Source organism: Ammospiza caudacuta, chromosome 8 (genome assembly GCF_027887145.1).
Source record: "Ammospiza caudacuta isolate bAmmCau1 chromosome 8, bAmmCau1.pri, whole genome shotgun sequence".
Classification (NCBI taxonomy): Eukaryota; Metazoa; Chordata; class Aves; order Passeriformes; family Passerellidae; genus Ammospiza; species Ammospiza caudacuta.
The window spans coordinates 32829396-32844112 of NC_080600.1; the positions used below are offsets into that span (position 1 = coordinate 32829396).

Here is a 14717-nt window from a genome sequence, read left to right on the forward strand (position 1 = left end):
TGTGTTTCTCTGGGGTACAAGTGAGGGAGTAAAAGGGCCTTTCTCCCAATTCTGTCCTTGGTGGTGGTGTGCTGAAGGTACACTTAGTGCCACTGATGGCCCAGCTAAGTGAGAAACCTGGCTTTGTCTATACAGCAAAAAGAAAAAGAAATGTTAAATTCTCTTCTATTTTCTCTACTCATATGGTGGAACTAAGCCAAAACCCTGCATTTGTACTGCTCTGCCTAAGGCAGCATAAGAACCTTCTCTGGTGAATCACCAGGCCCCAAAGCTTTTACTCCTTCTAAATGAATGCCAAGTATCCTGGGGAAGTGCTGCCAGGTACAAGGACACAGTGACACTGCTGGGCTAAAGCATGTCCATGGCTGAGGGTCTGCAGGATTCTGCCCCACACTCCCTAGGATGATAAGGTTTGGGATCTAATCCTCTGTACCTGACTTTTCACCGTGCCCCAAGTCACCTCAGTTTTTCTGCTTAATGCTATTTTCTGATCTTCTAGAATGCATTTTCCAAATATTTTGCCCAGTACCTTCCTGAAGCTGGTGAGAGATGTTCCTCGCTGTTCAGGGGCCCACATATGCAGGATGTTGGCAGGCAGGTGCACAGACTGTCTTTGGAGATCAAGAAAAACCGAAGATTGCTGCCACCATGCTTCTATGGACAAAGTACACACAGAAAAGTCTGGAAATGCATCTTCTGCAAGATGGAGATAAAGGGTGCAAGGGCAAACTCACTGAGAAAAATTTGAGGCCTCCTCTGCAGCTACAACAGCCATGTTGACACGCACTAGGTTAAGACCAGACTCAACTTTTTGATGTTAATTGCCTGGCTGCTTTAACTGGATATAGGCTTCTAAGTCCTGGAGTCAGCTGTGTGACACAACCAACTGATATTTACCTCTACCCTGTTATATCTTGCCCAGGGCTGCAGGGTCAGTGCACATGTTCCTGTGCATTAGAGCTGTCCACAGAACTGGTGGATTATTTTGCAAGAGAAGCAAGTAACATATCACATCTGAAGGGACTGTTCAGACTTTAATTTCAGGCAAAGCTACTCTGGCCTAGGTTCAGCTTCTGCTCCAAGGAATGGCTCCAAGGCACTGATAGCCATCATCAGTGACCAGACAATAATCACTGACCTGTCCAATGGCCTCTGATTGGTGATGTGACTCTCAGGCAATGCAGTCAGTGTCCCTCTGGACTCCCTGAGGGGCACAGAGGTCTCATGCTCTATGGACACACAGAGTTAGAATACCACAAAGGAGTGGTTTGAGCATGGCTGTGGATAGGGAAGCTTTTTAAGATAAGCCTTGAAACACCAGGATTCCTGCTGCAGTTTGTGCCAATGGGCTGGCATGTGGAAGGATGCAGGACTGCTGAGTCCAGCTTCTTTCTTTTTGAATCTCTCCTATCCAAGATGATGTAGGATAGGAAGACCATGGGGGACAGAAGACACCCCTACTGTTCCAAGCACTGCACTGCCCTGTGAGCTGACTCAGTGAGGTGGAGCACCAGGTCTGCAGCCAGGCCCAGAAAACCAGCAGCAGCTGGGAGCAGCAGGTTGTGTGGTGCAGAGATAGCAGGTGGTTCCTGGCTGGGGTGGTCATGCACTTCCACCAGTGCACTGGCATGCCCAGACTGGCTCCACTGAGCCAGGGGTGTCACTGAGCCTGTGGAGCAAATTCCTGCTAGTGGGACTGCAGATCATCTTGTAGTCATCCCTGTTACAAGCAGCAAGACACTGTCTCAGCCTCCTGATCTCAACCTCTGTTAAGGTTTTGTATTAAGAGAACACAGGCTCAATTTCTCATCTCCATTAAAACTTCAGTGATGTAAGAGTAGAGGAAAAAAGACATTAAATACTCTGCATCAAGGAGTGCTGGGTCTTTTTCCAAATAAAGTGGAGGAGGATCCCTCAGTAGGGTGAAATCCCACACAAGCAGCTTTGATGACCACTCCTCTGTCCTCACAGTCAGTACATCAAACAGAAAGGCAGCTGGGAGACCCAGACTATTGAATACAGAGAAGCAATACCACAGGTTAGTGTTTGCCCTCATTTGCATGGATGTAAACAACCTGCTTGGAAGCAAGCAAGGATACTTGATTTTCGCTACTGCCAGTGTGAGGAGAACACTGCATGGGGTACAGAGCTACCAGGAAAAGCTGCAGTGAAATCAGCCCACCCCTCTTCAAGCCATTTACTGCAACACGAGGCAGAATGAATCAATAATTTGTATCGAGCTGGGAAAGTTAATCTGCATCCAGAGCATCATAACAAATTAAAAGGAAATAAAATCAGTACAATTCCACTGGCTCTCATTACTATCACAGTGGAGGGTAATTAAAATCTATGGGGCGAATTCAACACTGTAGGAACTCTCCTGAAGCCAAAGGCACTGTACAAGGGCATTGCTTTTTCCAGATGCTATGTATTTCCAATAGCAGCACGAATGGCAAAATGGGCAGAGTGGATAGGGTAGACTAAGAGCCCAACCTCTTTAGGAGCCAGGCATTCTGCTGCTTGCTCCTCCTCATGTGGAGTCATGCTGCACAGTTGCTGCTTTGGTGCTTGATGTGCTGACTTTCAAAAGCTCCAGGCATTTGTGTATGGGGCTCCCATTCAAGGACTTCCCAAGCCAACACACAACTTCCATTCATCAGCTCTGGCTGTCACCTCATCCTGCCTGTTCCCTGCTCCCCTGCATTATCCTGCCGCCTTTGCACTCCTCTCTCCTCCCCACTCCTAAGCACAGCCACCCGTGCTACACAGTCTCTTAGGTGCTAAAGAAATGCCTTTTCCTGCCACAGAGCACCTTCTGCTATCCTGTTGCCTGATAAGACTCAACCCATCTTTCTGCGCTTTCCTACAAACTCCTTATCCTTTGACTCTCACGCATCCCTGATGAAGAAGCTGATGGAGGACTACCACCTGTCCCAGCCACAGCCACTTGCACTCCCATTAAAGCTCTGCTCCAGTCCTGTGTCAATTATGTGCTGGAGCTGTGCTATAAGGCAGGAATTCAACCTGAAGCAGCATTCACTGCCCAAACTTTGATACCTTGACTCTGTGAGAGGCCCAGCTGCCCCACAGCCCCAGCACTGTCGTGACTCAGTGGAACACCTGATTCTCACTGAGTGGAAGGAGATGTGTGAAGCACAGGCAGCACATTCCTCATCACTGCACACAGCATTGTGTCCAACTACCCAGCACTGCAGCCTGAAGCAGCGAGGCAGCTGCCACACTGGCACCCAGAGGCAACTGATGGTGACAGCCAGTGGCATGGTACATGCAAAGTTTGGTTCAGCTGGAAACTGCCATTAAAAGAGAGAGGCACTGGATGGAACAAATCAATCTGGGGAAGTTCTATAGATGGTGTGTAGCAAATGATTTCATCTCAGTGTGCTTGTCTAGCTTTCACCTTTATGAACCTCTTATGTCCTGTCACTCCACCCTGTGTGTGACTTCCACCTATGGAAGCTATGCCAATGTCAGCAGGATGATGCAGCTACCAAATACCACGTGCGGCAAACACCAGTCTGCACACACACAGTGCTGCTGAGGGCTCTTCCACATGGACATGTTTACCATATAATAATCATGGTAATCTACAGAGATAATCCAAAGTGGATTGTTAATGCTGTTTTACAAATTGGTGTACTATGGTCCTGCAGGTGGAACCATGGACTAAGAGTTGTATTTCCAGATATACCATGATCTTATTCACTGTCTGGAAAAGTGGAGGTCTCACTTGACCTGGCCTTACCCCAGTATGCCTTTCAGAAGTTCAACCACTTTATTACCACATATCCACATCTGTAATCATGTTCAGATTCACCAATGAACAGCACAAAAGCCTCATTCTTAAAAGTCTTCAGCACCTTAAAAGTCACAGCCATATTATCACAGAATGTGCTTCAACATTTCGCCAAAACCAGATGCTCACATCTTTCAAAACAATCCAGCAAGGAAAGCAAACAGAAATCTGCCCCTTAATAAGTATTTTAGGCCACACCTATCTAGTGGCCAACCTCCCTCATTTTTCTAATTTCCATCTGAAAATAGCAGACCTTCTCTCCAGATATAAATCTCATCTGCCTTTCCTATTACAACAACTTTGAGCTGATTTGCATGATATTTATATATTCTTCAAAGGGATTGTTTTTTAAGGTAGTGTTAGCTTGAGGTACAACTGGAGTTTTGATATGAATATTACTTCAGTCAAAAGGGACTGTGCTCTGACGGTCTTTATAGGAGATACAAGTAGAAGAATGGCTTTTAGGCAAAGAGGAAATAAAGTTTCTGAGTCTCATCCCTCTCATCCCTCTATACAGGCCAGGGGGAGTAGGGATCTTCTTCCTATGGAGGTCAAAAGCCATCCTAAATGAAAATAAATATCTAAGGCATGCACTAATGTATGCTGCACTGTTGTAAGCATGGACAGGATTGCTGATGTGCTTGTGGGCTATGCCAGCGCCTGCAGCTGCTTCTGGCCGGGTTAGCTCTGTTTTATGGATTTACTTCATGCTACTCTGTAATGAAGAATAGCCTGAGGAGTGTGCTGAGAGCCAGAATAAAAAGTGTTGCAGAGTTATTGCTCCACTGTCTGCATGTGACCAGAAATATCACAGCACTGTGTAGACAAGCAATGACTGTCACCCTTGGGAACATGACTCTGTGGTACCCAGGTAAGAACAGAACCCAGAATAAAGGGCAGAAGATCCTCACTGAGAGACAGGACTGGCTGTTGAGTTGGCAGACCTGGTTCTCAGAGCCAGGAATGAGACATCGACTCTTCCTGTTGGAAGGTGCTCCAAAACTCCAGTGGCAGATCAAACAAGCAAGCTGTGCACCTCAATATTAAAATGCTGATCAGCTCAGAGGCTGCTAATCAAAAGGAGTCTATGGCCTACCCATTCCTCTTTCAAAAATAAATTTTCTTTTTCTTTCTTTTTCTCTCCTGTGGCTTTGGCTGATGCTTGTTTTCAGTGATACTAAGCTTTTAGGGAAGCTGAAGTACTGTGTTGTGAGGTCTCCCCACTGCAGGTATGGCTTCTGCAATCAGAAAGCACCAATTTCCATAGCTGTATCTGGCCCTTAAATAGGAGGAGAAGTGCCACACTGGGGCTTACTGACAGGTTATCTTGTGTTGTGGAAACCTGAGCCCTGACTGTCCACAGAGAACAGAGCTGTTGCAGCAGCTGTGGTAAAAAGGGGGCACATCAGTGCAAAACAGTTAAGCACCGCAAACCAGGACTCCTGAGGGAGTGCTCTCATCTGCTTGTAACTGAGACGTCTCAATTCAGGCCTGAGGGGCTTTTTTCAGGTTAAACTACCACAGCACAGATTAGCAGTGAAACTCTATTGATCCTTTATGAGAAACAGTTACCTCCCAGGTTCTTACAAGGCACTTTCTTGGAAAGGCTCTTTCAACACAGATCTCCTCTTGGAAGGGGCCGCTTCTGTCTACTCCTAGGAGCAGGCTGGAAAGATCAGCCACACCACCCCAAACAACAGCAGTGTTTCAGCACAGACCTGATTGATATCTCCATGCACTGACACCCTTTTGGTCAAGGGGGCTCAGCTTCAATCCAGTACCAGCCATGGGTAGTGCTAATTCCACTCCAGCCAAACTCTGACCCACTCCTCTGTCTCTAGACCACTCTGCAAGGTGTGTTTATTGAGATGTAATGGTCCTTAAGATAAGCAAGGACTTGAGTAGAGGGAATGGTAGGGAAGCTGTCCTTTCAACAAGCTAGGAAGCCAGCAAATAAATGTGACACAACAGCTCCAACAGGCTGTGATACTAGAAATTAATGTGTATCACTTCAGTGCTAGGTCTGAATGGAGCTGTCTCTGCTCAGTGTCTGAGTGTCTTTAATTCCCTTTTTCCTCAGGAAAGAACCTTGCATGAAAAGTTCAGCTGTGTGTACTCTGAGTCTTGTGAATCACTTGATTGTGGTCAAAGCCACTGTCATCTTTCAGTTGCTAACTGGCTTCCTAAACATGCCTACAGAAACAGCAGGATTGCTGTGTGGTAAACAAATTACTTTTGACAGGAGACTGCCAGCACTGCTCCCAGACACCAGGGAAGCCACAAGATGGGCTGCAGTGTCTGACTGGAGCAGCTCTAGCCTTGCATCCACAGCTAGTGCAGTGTCAGGCTGCTTCTCTTCTGCAAGCACTGACAAAGAACCGAGCCTGCAAACTCCCACCACCATCTGCTGAAGCTTCATATCCCAAAGGAAAAATGGATTTTTGCTTACACGTTTCTTTAAGCATTTCAGCAGCAGAAAAGGCAAGGGCGTAGACACTCTCTCTAGCTAAAAACACAAAGCCATGTTTTTTCTTTGTAAGAAAAAATTTACTGCTGCTCCTTGACTTCCCATCTAGGACAGAGTTTATTTCAAAAGCTTTAGAACATTTAGTCCCTTTCTGGAGAGAAATCCTTAGGACAGGTACCACTGAGTTCCCAAACAAGTTATTTCTAGAATGTGAAAATAAACAAAGGTTCCAAAAGGGCTGCAAAGGGCCCTGAGGTGTTACATGGCAAAGTGAATATCAGCAGACAGTGGAGATTTTTTTTTTCCCCTTGTGCTTCACCTTGAAGCAGCTGTTAGCAAAGCCAGAAAACTCCTCTGCCCCTTGGTGTATTTAATACAGCCTTGGCAAAGGGACTGCAGTCAGCTCATGAATATGGGAATTGCCTAATTCTCCAGCTATTCTTATTACCTCAGCCCGAGGATCCCAGCTTTTCATAACTAATTCCTGAAATCACAGACTTTCCACTGTCCTTTCTGTCCTTGAGCAGCAAACCACTCCTCCTCATGTAACAGATGCTGGTGCCTGCTGTGGTGCCACCCGTTTTCCCAGGCCCTTCCCTAGCAGGGACGGCGCTGTGGACAAGGTTACTGACCCCCGCACAGTTCCCAGAGATACTCACCCTTTGTTGCTGTAACTTACAGGAGGATGTCTGGAAAATAACAAATGCTGCATAGCCCTGTGCAGTGGCTCGGGCTGGCTGAACATTCTGAAGCCTGGGCAGGGGCTGGCAGCTGTAATGCAATCTGTCTCTGGCAGCAGAGATCTCTCACCCTGTTCCTACAAGCCGGCTCCCTCCACATCCCACCTTGTCTGTGACTCCCACCTTGTCACTTCATTTTGCCCTCATTGTCATATACATCCTCAGCCCACCTTCCCTCTCTGTGCCCATGTACCTGTTTTCTACCTCTTTGTTATTTTTCCTTATCTCACTGGTCCTGACAGCCCTGTCCATCCTCCCAAGACTCAGAGCTAAAGCTGTTCCTGTGCTGGAAGGTGACAATGGCTGCCAGGAACCAGCTGCGAGGGCCACTGCAAACTGAAAAGCAGATGGAAGCTGAAACTGGGATAATTATGAAGCAGGGCCTGCAAAACTTGTGGAGATGTTGGCCAGAGGTGCCCAGTTTATTCCCAGAGACACACGGGTACATCCCTTGAATGCTGGCAGGTAACATGGGAGCAGAAAACTCATCAAGCTGTGGACAGCTTCCCAATCCTGGCTATGGAGCACGGCATGTGATGCCTCCTCACCTCACTAACACCCACGACTGCTGCTGCCAAGCTGCTCTGGACAAGGAGAATGTGCTCACTGCAGCGGCAGCTGAGGAAATGTCCAGGCTGGTTCCAAGGGCTACACTCCTGCAGGGCACAGGCAGGTTAGATCTTTTGCTGTAGGCCAAGAAACAGCTACAGCAGCACAGGTTATACTGCAACAGGATCTTGGCAAGGTGGAAAAAACCTGTTAAGATCTTCCTGTTTCTTTTATGATAGAGGATTTTTTTTTTCCCCAAGAGCTTGCCAAAAGGGTAACTTCATCAATGGAAAATAAAAACTAGGTAATGTCCTCTAGTAGTTTATTTCTTAGTTCCAAACTGGTCCATTCAAAAGTTGCAGAAGAAACCACCTCCAAAGTCCATGGTTTTGTAATCAGAACCTCCCTCTTTCAATTAGTCATGTTATAGGGCTGTAAACACAATAATTCCATCAATACTATGGAACAGTCATGTTGCATCTGTATTAACATAAATGTGTGCTGATATGCCATAGGGCTAATCTGATATGACAGTAATTGGCTGATGCCCAGCCATGGAGGCCCTGGAGCTATGCTTGCTGTCTCTCCTCTAAAAGAACTGTCCTCTGAAACCCTGGAAAGGAAACCAACTGTGATGCTGTATCTTGCCTGCCATCAATCAGCAATGCTTCTTACACCTGCATCACTGAGGTGTTTGAGGTTTGATGGTAACTGTTTAGTTGGGGAAGCTGTATTTGAAGTGCAACTTGATCTCCTACAAACTTAAATATTAAGAAATCAGGATTTCCAGACTATCTTGTTAGACTAAATCAGACTCAGCAAGCTCGCAATGGATAATAAACTCAGAAAATCCATAAAAGCATTCCTTTCCCTTTTCTCCATGACTACTGGGAGCTGTGCATCATCACCTAGTCTGCAGCAGGCTTTTCTTACACAGATGAAGCTTAAGGAGCTTAAAACTTTATAAGTGCTTTGAGGCTACCGTTGTTATCTTGTACGGTGCTCTACAGACAGAGGCAAGCCTTAAATCTGAGACTGCAGCTGGGGTTCTCTGGTTAAAGGCCTTAAAGGAGATCAATGTAAGCAATGCCTAAGGATGTGAACCAGATCTCAGACAGTCCATCTCCTGTCTAGGCCATACAAGCAAGTGGACAAACTCAAAAACCAGGCTAGGTCTTTGCAGTTGCAGGCACAGTATGAATCACTTATTTTGCTTTTGGCAATATACCCTTCAAAGAGCCTTAGTGAGGAGAGACCCTGTCTCTTTTTGAGGGATTTTGCCAAAGAAACCACAGCAGACACCCAGGCTTTCTGTATCTGGCTCATCAGCTCTGTGTAAGCTTTGCTGTCTGGATGCACAATGCCTTGCCTAATGCATCCTTGCTCATGACAGAGCTCTTGGGTTCTACCTCAGCAGAAACCAAACAAGAGAGACTTGTTTTACTCAGAAACCATTATTCTCAACAGTATGGCACTAAAGGTGCATCCCTTATGGCAATATGCAAGAGCAGTATCTCAAAATCCCAGAGAGTATGTGGCTGACAGTGCCCAAATCATCTCATGGAGCAGCCAGTGAAATTAGGAGAAAAATTTTTAAAGTAAGGTGGGAAACAGCGCCCTAAATAGGGAATTTTCAATCTATGCTTAGGTTCTGGATTTGACTTAAATCTTTCTAGGACTCTTATCTGCTCCTTCATCTGTAAAATGAGATCAATAAAACCTCCCCAGATTTGCAGCAGTGGTCCCAGTCTTAATTGATGTCTGTGAAGCATTTTGAGAACCATGAGCGAAAGAAACCACTACCAAGCCCTCAGGGCTTACTATAATACCAACAAACAAGCAGAGTTGTTTACAATGCTTTTCAGTGCCACAATTACTAGGAAATGAGGAAAGGCTAAAGTGTAGATGCACCCAGTGCTGCCTTGCTGCAGTGTAAATGGTAGGAGCAGATTTTAGAGATTTTCCTCCAGGGAATTCTATTTTCAATAATGCAGTAAAATTTCTACCTCTCTGGATCCAAACAGATGCTCCTGCTAACACCTCAGGTATCAAAACCTATTTTGAATTTGGGAGAATGCGTCTTAGAGCTGAAATCACATGGAAATTAATTAAGAAATGACTCACTGGGACCTCGCAAATTTAAAGAGCCAGGTGCTGCCCAGCCACCCTTCCCAACGATTGAGCTCAGCCTAGTACCGCACCAGCACACGATCTCCCACCTTGCACAGGACAAAAAGCCCCCAGGCACCTCCAAGGCTCTTTCCTGCCGCCTTCAAAGCTCTGTGTCCCTGCGGGTGCAGTTTCAGGAACCGAGAGCAGCGGCCGGGCTCGCCCAGAGCAGCTCCCGGGCAGAGCAGAGCGCTCCGTGCCGTGCCGTGCCAGCGGAGCCCCCGGTGCCGGGGCGAGCAGCGAGCGAGTGCGGGGTGCGGGCACATGCGGGCCCCGGCAGCGGGCAGGTGTCAGCCGGGGCACGTGCGCAAGGGCTTGGGAAGCGCGTGTATCCCCCGCTCCCGTCCCCGCGCTGGGCGCCGAGCTGCCGGTGGGACCCGAGGGGCCCCGCCGGACCGGGGAACGAGACCAGCGCACAGATAAATCACAGAGAGCTGCACGAGCGGTCCCGCAGCCCTCCCCGCCACGCAGCCATTTGCCTTTGTTGCAGCCCCGCGCCCGCAAGGTGCGGCGGGGCCGGGGCTGAAGAAGGAGTTCGCTCCCCGCTCGCTCTCCCCTCACAGCAGGGCGGTGGGGACACGTTTTGCGGGACTGGCTGCCGAGAGGGACCCGCCCGCCGCCCGCACCTACCTACCTGCGGAGCCCGCCCGGGACGCGTCGCCCGCCGCCTTTGTTGTGCATGCCCGCCCGGCAGCGCCGAGCCGCGGGTCGGCTCCGGCCCGGCCCCTCGGCGCCCGCCGCTCGCAGGCCCGGCTTAGCCCGTCACCACGGCAACGGCGGGCGCGGCTCGGGCGAGGTACCGGCCCCAGCGCCCCGCCCCGACAGGGCCGAGGGGACAGAGCGGGCGGGCCTGAGGGGACGGAGCGGGGGCACCCCGGAGGGCGCCGCCCCGAGCGGGGCTGAGGGAAGAGCGCGGGGCGGCCCCCGGGGCCGGGAGCGGGCGGTGCTGAGGAGACAGGGCAGGGCAGGGGGGTCCCCGCGGGCTGCGAGCAGACGGCCCTGCAGCCTCGGCTTTAGGCGCTCGTCTATCGGCGCCCGCCGTTCTCCCCAGCCCTGCGCCCCTCCTTCCCCACAGTGCCGGGCAGGTCCGAGCGCGGCTTAGATTAGCCTCGGCTTCCTCTTACGGTGCTTGGGATCCCTCATTCTCCATATCCGGTAGCTGTTCTTTAGACCGGCCACCTCGGGAGTCCCTATCTCCGGTCACAGATCGCACGTTCTTTTGTCCTACAGCGAGCACGGCTCTGGTGACTCTCCTGACTATCTTCCTGCATCAGCCGCCACAGGCTCTACACGTGACGGGCAGTCTCTGGAAAGAGGGGAGCTGCTGTGAGAATAAAGCCAAGGCAGTGGGAACGCCTCCGTTTAGCCCTGTTCTGGGCGAGGAATTAATTGTATCCTGCATTTACAACTATTTTAATTGATCATTCATTTTAGGCATTACCATGACAGCTTGAACCTCTTCCCTTTCAGTCAGTAAGGACTTTGCAAGTTAATAGTAACGTTGATTGTTTCTAGGATTAAGTACCGCAGTTCACTGGCTCTGTCATGTAATGCTAGACTGAGCTGGGTCTTGTTACTGGACTTATACACGTGTGCCTGTGTTCATCTCGTTCTGAACAGGCAGGCTCTGGACTGGTGAGACATGTTAAAAGGAGGGTCCCTGATCAGAATTGCTCACATTCATGAGTTTTTTAAGTGATCCAGACTAAGTAAAGGCATTGTTTCTGTTTGAAGACAATTAGAAAAAAACCTAAATTCTGCAGAGAAAAGTTGATTGTGGAGAGAAATAAATAGCATAGCAACCCTGAACTCTTTCTATGTGTTCAACACCTGATTATACATTTTTTTTTCTTTCTGAGGTCTGTCAAACTCCTATTTAACCTTAGTAGAAAGGGATTTCAGTGGCACTGGGCTCACAGCATCCTCCACTGAAGGCTCTTCAATTACAAATAAAACATATGAAACCTCCTCAGTAAGCCTCACGTGTCAGAGGAAAAGACAGAGACAGAATGTGCTCAAGGTTACAGAGATGTTCTCTGGCAAAACTGGGAAAAACTGCCAGACCTGTGGTGTCCTGTCCTTGATCTTCATCTGCCAGATTTTGCCATTCTGTCCCAAGAAGGCACCTGGGGTAAACCCAGCCCTGCCTTCAGGGAGAGCAGGGGAGAGGGGATAGGAGGCAGCTGTCTTTTAGTTCCCCTTGGTCAGTCTGGGCCCATATATTACTCATGTCAGTAAATAATCTCCTTCTTAAAGGGTTTTCACTGGACACAAGGACGCTTGGAGATGACCTGGTGTTATTGTGCTGTAAAGGATGATAAGGAGAACTTGGAGATCTATTGTGATGGTCTTTGCAGCTCCCCCTGCAATGAGCTGCCTCCTTTTCCGTTGCATGCTAATTTATATATAGACCAGATTCCGCTACTCAGAAAAAGCTTTTGTCTCTCCTTGTACTCGATATATGTGATACTCTGCAGTGGAGAGCAGATATTTGTACCAGATTCTGCTCCCATGGAAATGGGCAGTAGAAGACTCAGAGGCAAGGGGTGAAACAGCATCAGGGTTATCTCTTGTCCTCAGCTCAGAGCTCCTGTTACAGCCAGTCTGAAAGGCCAGAAGACGCCCTTGGATTTAGCAGCACAGTCTCGAGTGTATGCCTGTGTCTCTGCAGGAGATGGACATCCTGTTGTTTGCAGACTCCAGTTACAGCTAAAGCTAAAAAAAAAAAGCATCTGTCTGCATAAACAGGAATTTTCCTCAATTGCAGGAGCTAGCAGAGGACACTACTTTGTCTCTGTCTCTGAAAGGGCTGAGTAATGTTTTGTTTGTTTTGTTCTTTTTGCTGCCTTCCTCCATCTCCATGACTTTGGTGGCGCCTTTGGCAGAAGAACAATTGCCTTTGCTCCCCTTTTATCCATATCCACCAGAGGATTTTGTTTTCCAGACTGTTTGCTGCTGCTGAAGCCATAGCAATAATGCTCCTGTATAGCTTTACTTAAGGAGGGAAGAAACAAAACCACATGACAAATTGGTCCAATTTATCACAGCAACAGAAACCTGCAATTCAGCTCAATCGCCCCCACAGGCCAGCTTAGACAGCATCAATATTTAATGACCTGAGCGCCACTGCCCTCACAGGTTGAGCTCCACCTCTGCCCTTGCCTTGTCACAGGTACCCCCCAGGAATGTCACCCCACCAGTGTGGAGAGCATCCCCAGAATTCCTCTGCGTGAGCAGGGTCTGCCAAGTCAAGCCTGCTTGCTACCCAAAGGGGCACAGCCCAGACCTGTTGGGTATGACTAAACTCCCTTTTTCCTGCCTGCCTGAACAACCCATGCCGTAGGTTAATGCCCAAGTAACATCTCCAGGCTTTCTGGGCACACCTGTGGGCTGTGGCAAAAAGGAAAGCAGGAGTAGGACTGGACCATCACAGCTCATGGCCTCTCCCACAGTCTTTTTTTGGGTAATTGTTTAAACCAGACAGGACTGTTCACTTGGTAGCAAGTTGGAAGAGGCTTCTGTTCAGCTGTCAATATCTGTTCCCATTATTAAGACAAGAATATTTTATTCCAGAAGGGGCTGCAATGAAATAAAAAGCCAGTAACATGTCCAGCATGTGGTGCAGAAAGATTTGAAAAGAGAAGGAATCAAACTACACCAAATACCTGCCACTGTGAGCCAAGCAGGGCATCAGAGGAGGTTGGGAACCACTTTTACTGGGCCCAGGCTCTGAACTGGCCAAAGTAATTGGCACCCAAGAACATCTCCCTGCTCCATCCCAGCATGTGGCCCCTTTCTGGCTTGCTCTGCCTGAGACAGTACAGGAACAAGTGACACAGCTATATACAGCCATAGGCATGTTCCCCCATAGCTCTCTTGCCTCAGTTTCCCTGGTCTGTAAAATGGATGTGACTGCAATCTCCTGGTGACAAGCACAAAGTAAAACAAAGCATTTTTTGGGGGCAGAGGAATTTGTGCTGCTGGACCAACAACTTGAATTCCTCCAGCAAAACAGCATCTTCCAGTAGATTTTCTGTTCACTTGAAAACCCCCATGATTTAGCAAATTGCATATTCCAAAGGAGGAGTTTATTATCCACTCCTCTAGCAGCAAGTGACAGAGGCCATTACAATAAATGGCATTTTGGGAAGATGGCTCTCTAATTCACTTGGTATTTAACACTGACCATGGGGGCTCAGCTCTGTATGTGAGATACATTCTGCAAAGCCCTTTTGTGACCATCTCCCTGCACCAAGGACCTGTTAGAATAAGGGTGATTAGGAATAAATGTAAGAGCAGAGGTTTCTGCATCAAAATAATTTGGGCCAGAGGCTGCATGGCCAAGGGGACGATGATGTGCACAGAGGACTCAGGCATTTAGAAGGGAAAAGCTGGCTTGCTGCAGCTCATCCAGAGATGCTGGGCCATTTCCAGTGCCAGAGCTTGGCTGTTGAGGGATATCTTCCATCCCTTGGAGCATTTGGTGACTGCACCCTCTGCTCTTGTAGTCATAGGGTACCTGTCTTGTTATGGGCATGGCTCAAAACTTATACAGCAGAACTGTGCAGCTCAACAGACACCTGCAAGTGCCCTAGAAAATACTTAATGGATTGTTTCATCAATTAACTGTCCAAGAAAGGAATTGTGAGCCAACTCAGTGCATTCCAAATCACAGTTCTGTGAAAAAAAGTTAACACAGAGCACAGCTCTTCCTCCTGGCAGCCATCCAGTTATTAATTTCCATGTATCAGCTGTATCTCAATGGGCTTGGTCTTCCGCCCACTGTTTCTATTTATTTGTTTTCCATTCATCTCCACTAAAATTAAAACTCAAAGCCTTCCAGAGAGAATGGAAAACAAACATGCTGAACCAATACTGCTGCCCACATACAACCAACAGAAACCCTGCACTTTTTCCTCCTTTGCAGTGAGGCAAGATCTAATTTTTAAGACTTTCACCTGAAAAATAGCACAGGTAG

General features: G+C 48.2%; 1 protein-coding gene across 1 annotated transcript in view; it reads right to left on the bottom strand.

Annotated features, from left to right (window-relative positions):
• The window catches only part of LOC131560827 (uncharacterized), a 44607-nt gene extending 34114 nt beyond the window's left edge, over window positions 1-10493 (bottom strand). The window contains exon 1 of the mRNA XM_058809806.1: window positions 10374-10493. The gene's annotated coding sequence lies outside the window, so the exon portion shown is untranslated. The remainder of the gene's footprint in view (window positions 1-10373) is intronic.
• Window positions 10494-14717: the final 4224 nt, after the last annotated feature.